Below are 6,060 nucleotides of genomic sequence, written 5' to 3' on the forward strand. Positions count from 1 at the left end.
AACTGCCTCCCAAAACAGTATACTAGATGCTAACTGCCTTCCCAAACAGTATGCTGGATGTCAACTGCCTTCCCAAACAGTACATTTGAGCCGTGTATTGCGGCGAAATTAGTTTGCTGCAGAAGGAGTTGTAAATCAAAGAACATATTAAATCTGTATTTTGCTGAGGAATTTTTTGTCTTCACTGAAATTACCTATTTTACTAGGTAGAAGAACATGTCATAATTATCCTCCATTAACATTGTATAATTTTGACTCTGAATCATTTTAAGATGTAATGTTTAATTTTAAAAATCGCAAACACGAAATACTTGTATGAAATTTGCTTTTATATATTTAACAATATTTATCATCGATCTCCTTTTTTGCTATTTTCTATTTCTATATGTAATCTTAAACTTTATTCATTCAATAACAAACTAGGTAATTAATACTGAATGTGCTGTTATGCACATTCTAAGTACTAAGTTAATTACTCACAGTACTAAGTTAATTAAGCCCGATGTGGCTTTGCTCTAAGAAAAACACGTACACTTTGTCCAATGGACAAAGCAAATAGCCTGACGTAGTTTTATTCTATGAAAAACACACACTTACGCAAACGATAATCTCAGTGGAAATGGCAGATAACCTGATGTGGCTTTGTTTGCAAGAAAAGCAAACGCACACCTTGTCCTGTGGACACAACAGTTAGTCCGATGTGACTTTGATCTAACAAAAAACAACACACTTTGTCCACTAGACCCAGCAGATGGCCTGATGTGTCCTTGCTTTAAGAAAAAAAACACACAGGCTCTTCGTCCAGTGCCTTCAACTTTCCTTCCCCTCCAGTATCCCTGCCTGTATGACTGTTTACTACTCCGGTCTGCCTACATATTTCATAGAACTCATCTTGTGAAGTTCACACAGATTTTTTTTAATATTCTAGAATTACGCTACATGGCCGAAAGTATATGGACATCCGACCATCACACCCACATGTGTTTGTTGAATATCTCATTCCAGAACCATGGGCATCAATATGGAGTTTGATCCCCTTTGTTGCTATAACATCCTCCACTCTTCTGCGAAAGCTTGTCACTGGATTTTGGAACAAAGCTGCGGGAATTCGCTCCTATTTAGACACAAGTGCATTAGTGAGGTCAGGAACTGATATCAGGGGAGAAGGTTTGGCTCGCAGTCAGCGTTCAAGTTCACCCCAAAGGTGTTCGATGGGGCTGAGGTCAGGGATCTATGCAGGCCAGTCAAGTTCTTCCACACTAATCTCAGCAAACTATGTCTTTATGAACCACGCTTTGCGCACGGGGGCAATGTCATGCTGAAACAAACAAGGGCCTTCCCCAAATTGTTGCCACAAAGTTGGAAGCACACAATTCTCTAAAATGTCGTTGTATGCTGTAGCATTAAGATTTCCCTTCACTAGAACAAAAGAGTCTAGCCCAAACCATGAAAAACAGCCCCAGACCATTATTTATTCTCCACAAAACTTATTACATTCAGGCAGGTAGCGTTCACCAAACCCAGATTCGTCCGTCAGACTCCTAGATAGTGAAACGTGATTCATTACTCCAGAGAACGCGTTTCCACTGCCCCAGAGTCCAATTGGCGGGGTGCTTCACACCACTCCAGGCATTGTGCCTGGTGATCTTAGGCTTGTGTGCGGCTGCTCAGCCATGGAAACCCGTTTCATGAAGCTCCCGACGAATAATTCTTGTGCTGGCGTTGCTTCCAGAGGTAGTTTGGAACTCGGTAGTGAATGTTTCAACTGTAAATAGACGATTTTTACGCACTACAAGCTTCAGCACTCGGCGGTCCCGTTCTGTGAGCTTGTGTGGCTTCATGACTGAGCTATTGTTACTACTAGACTTGTTTACTTCACAATAACAGCACTTACTGTTCACGGGGCTGCTCTAACAAGGCAGAAATTTAACAAACTGACTGTTGGAAAGGTGGCATCCAATGACAGTGCCACGTTGAAAATCTCTGAGTTCTTTAGTACGACCCATTCTACTGCCAAGGTTTTCATATGGAGATTGCATGGCTGTATGCTTGATCTTATCTACCTGTAAGCAATGAGTGTGGCTGTAATAGCCGAATACACATACTTTTGGCCATGTAGTGTATTTGTTCTATTCCTGAATAACAACTGAACTTGACGCGATCAATATTCTGCGTGTCCACTCAGTATAACATATCGTGGAATATCTCGATGTATTAAGTTGTAAATATATTGACATGCTAAGCATATCATGTCATTAATAAATAGATGTTTAGGTATGGTACTCTGTCTTTAAACTCTACCTTTTTAATACTGTCTCAAGCAGAATTCGTTTAATATTTTACTTTATGTCTTAGCCATGAATTTAAACAAAAATACCTAAGTAACTCTACAATATATATTGATATACATACATATATAAACATTTAAACCAAATCAAACTCTTCTATTAAAACCTGTAAATGTTTGCAAACAATGATTTTCAAGTACATAGTTTTATTAATTTAAAAAATATTACTTAAGTATACATTTCAGATTACAGTTGGATTCTTACGCAGGATTTGCAGAAATATTCTTTGGACGCTCCAAGAACAGTTTCCGCACACAGCTGGAATAATGGTAACTTTTTGTTTCCCAGTGGGTACCTTTAAAACATAGTAAATAAAGAACAAATAATTTTTATAGGAATCTTCAAATGTTAATATTTCGTTTTTTTCTTTTTTCTAGTCTATATTGTTTTTAAACTGAATCTCCTCAACCTGAACATAAAATCTTAACAATTCTGTGACTGAATGTGAATCGTTTCTAATAACTTAGTATTTCAGAAATAAACTGAGCTATTTGTCTGTCTGTGAGTGTTTTGACATCAGCAGTTGTTGTAATAAACTGCGCTGAATAAATTTCGATGAAAATATGGTAGAGAAACTCAGATAAACTACCACAGTTGATCGAGTTTGGACGAATAACTAATTAGAATTGAGAGTTTATTATCTTTTGAATAGAATTCTATACCCGTTAGGCTTAGGTCTGTTGAAGGTGATCAGCAATTGCAATTTTTACTACGTAAAGCAGACGCAAAACGAACGCATTCAATAGACCTGCACTGTAAAATATTCATACTCATATCTTTCCTCTGGTACCTTGAAGCTGAAGAAATAAAAGCCATGTCAGGCCGTACGTTTGTCAGTTGTACAAATGAACACCAGTCGGTTGTATATACTGGTTTGCAAATAATAAATAAAGAATGATTATGTAAGGTTAATTTAAGTTTAAAAAACTCATGAGAGAAAAAGAGTTATAATGTTTATATTAACAGTAAGAACTTTAGTTTGATATTTAAAAACGAAATTAACCCTATAAAGATTACGACAAGACATGTTATTTTAGTTTCATTTATATGGCTAAGTTTCATCAAATATCTTAGAAATTTAACAAATGAAATATAAGATTATTACCAAACCTCATCACCTGGTTCCAGTGAAAGGTCGCGTACAAACTGAAAATCTTTGTATCCCCATCCATTTCACTTCACAAGTTCCTGTCTGCAGAGAAAGACAGTTTTTAATAATGAAAAGAAAACTCGATGTGAAAATAAAGAACCAGGATTGGCTCAGTGGTTACATTGATAGACTATACAGCTGAACGTTCGTGTCCCGTTATCGTAAATAAGAAAATCGCTCTCCTCACTATAGAGTATTGGTGCGTTATAAGAGTGGACGTCATAGTTCAGTATGCGGTCAGATATGAGTAGTTTTCGTATAACTTTGCAAGATATACAAATTAAATACAAATCAAGAAAACGTTGATCGATTTAATATCTTTCGAGAAAGAAGAATAGAATACCTTTTAGAATTTAGAGTTGAATCTAGTATTCACTGAATAGTCTTACTATACTGGAGGTTTAAATTGTCGAATTAGCTATTAAAGAACATAATTATTGTCGAATATTTCACATATCAGTGAAACTCGATCTGAAATGTCTAATGTACTACAGGTGCTTGTTCTTTAGTTTTGATTTCTTTTTTGTAAAAGAAACATGCTACTATTTGGTGATAAGCAATGTGCATGCATGATATCTGGAACATTTGAACAGTTAATATTTATTCCAGTTTCACGTGACTTATTCCACTCTGTGTTGACTAATATACACAATTATCATACTCTGGTAAGCACCTGTAACAAATTGTCCAACATTTTGACATAATAGTATCAATAGGTTCAATTAACTTCTATATTAAAATTAAACTTTCTGGCTAGTAGAAATCGTAATAAGTAATTATATATACGATACTCATCCGAGATAAATTATAATACAAACACGAGGAAGTGTGTGCTTAGTCGAAATTGTAAAGAATGAGACCCAAATGAGAAACACATTTAGCGCCTTCTGCAATTACTAATCAGAACTAAAAGTTATATATATTTTTTAAAAAAATTAACTCCTTTATGTGGTGCCTAGAAGAAATATCACGCAGCCAGGTTAAACTTACTGTTCTTAACTTATGCTCAGATAAATAAGGAAGTTGACAAGCTGTTTTTAAATTCTGTTCAGGTAAATAAAAACAAAAAATTTAACAAATTAGTCTTAATAAAGAAAAAAAAGAAAAGGAAACTCACGGCTTAGTCCTAACTTGTGCTCATGTAAACAAAACCACAAAAAAAACTGACTAGTTAACTTTAACTTAACCTGTGCTAAAGAAACCAAAACAGAGAAGAAACAGACGAGCAATTTATAACTTTTGCTCGTATAAACAAAATAAAAAACTGACGAACGAATCTCAGATTGTGCTTACCCAAGCAAAAACAAAGAAGAAACTGTCGAGTGAAAACAACGAAACGGTTGATTCTGGAAATCGTTACCCAAACACTTTATCTAAGTCCAAATATAGGAAAGGTGTAAAAATTTATGTATATATATATTATCAAAATAGATATCAGAGATGATTTTATTGTATAACAGCTCAGATAAAACATCAACAAGTACAAACGTAAAAACAATAACCCATTTCTTTCAACTGTTGAAGAAATGTGTAAGAAATAATTGCCAGATGTGTAGTGCATATGTGGAAAGGTATAGTTAACAGGTTTTTAATCCATTTTTGGGTGAGAGAGTACGTTCATTTTCTCTGTCATTTAACTTCTGTGTTTAACATCATTTCTTGGGAAAGACTGTGATGTATACTTCCAACCATAAGTCTGTCTTCATGGTTCTGCATTGCTAAATAATAAAACATATGTATAGATAGATGTCGCTTGTCGTGACATGAGTCATATCTGTGTTTGTTTGCTTGTTTTTGAATTTCGCGCAAAGCTACTCAAGGGCTATCTGCACTAGCCGTCCCTAATTTAGCAGTGTAAAATTAGAGGGAGGGCAGCTAGTGATCACCACCCACCGTCAATTCTTGGGCTACTCTTTTACCAACGAATAGTGAGAATGACCGTCACAATATAATGCACCCACAACCAAAGGGCGAGCATGTTTTGTGTGACTTGGATTCGAACCAGCGACCCTCAGATCACGATTGAAGAACCTTAATTACCTGGTCATGTCAAGCTGAACTATTGTTTGTTTCGTGAAGCTGCAAAATAAGATACTCCGACTCTGTCCACTGCGACTATAGAAGCCTAAGTTTTTATGTTAAAATCTGAGATTTGGCGCATTTCACCATAATGTATGTTGGTTTTTTCATATTTACTTATATTGTTACAAAAATTTCATATTTTATTTAACAGTTATTCATTATAAATTTGATTTATCTCTAACAATGAACAAACTAAATGGATAAATTAAATTGTAAGTAAATGTAATAATGGATAGATATGATTTCGCAAGTTAAAACAAAACGCCAACTTAATTTTAACGCCACCATTGCACATAACGAACTAAAAAAAATAGGAAGTTTATAAAATTTGTATTTGATATAAAAATTCTTCGCTACAGGAATTGTAAGACAAATTTGTTTATCCCTTTAACTAGTGTTAGATATGAATAATATACAGATATCTTACATTAAAATTAAAATACATTATTTAACTTCTGAATGAATAAAAACACGATCATC

General features: G+C 34.8%; 1 pseudogene across 1 annotated transcript in view; it reads right to left on the minus strand.

Moving 5' to 3' along the window:
* The window catches only part of LOC143223935 (alkyldihydroxyacetonephosphate synthase, peroxisomal-like), a 28,760-nt pseudogene extending 23,214 nt beyond the window's left edge, over window positions 1-5,546 (minus strand). The window contains exons 1-2 of the transcript XR_013013181.1: window positions 5,539-5,546; window positions 2,553-2,643 (exon numbers count right to left, since the gene is read on the minus strand). The product of XR_013013181.1 is annotated as an alkyldihydroxyacetonephosphate synthase, peroxisomal-like (transcript). The remainder of the gene's footprint in view (window positions 1-2,552; window positions 2,644-5,538) is intronic.
* Between the last annotated feature and the right edge of the window lie 514 nt (window positions 5,547-6,060).

The sequence above is a fragment of the Tachypleus tridentatus genome, chromosome 8 (genome assembly GCF_004210375.1).
Source record: "Tachypleus tridentatus isolate NWPU-2018 chromosome 8, ASM421037v1, whole genome shotgun sequence".
NCBI lineage: Eukaryota > Metazoa > Arthropoda > Merostomata > Xiphosura > Limulidae > Tachypleus > Tachypleus tridentatus.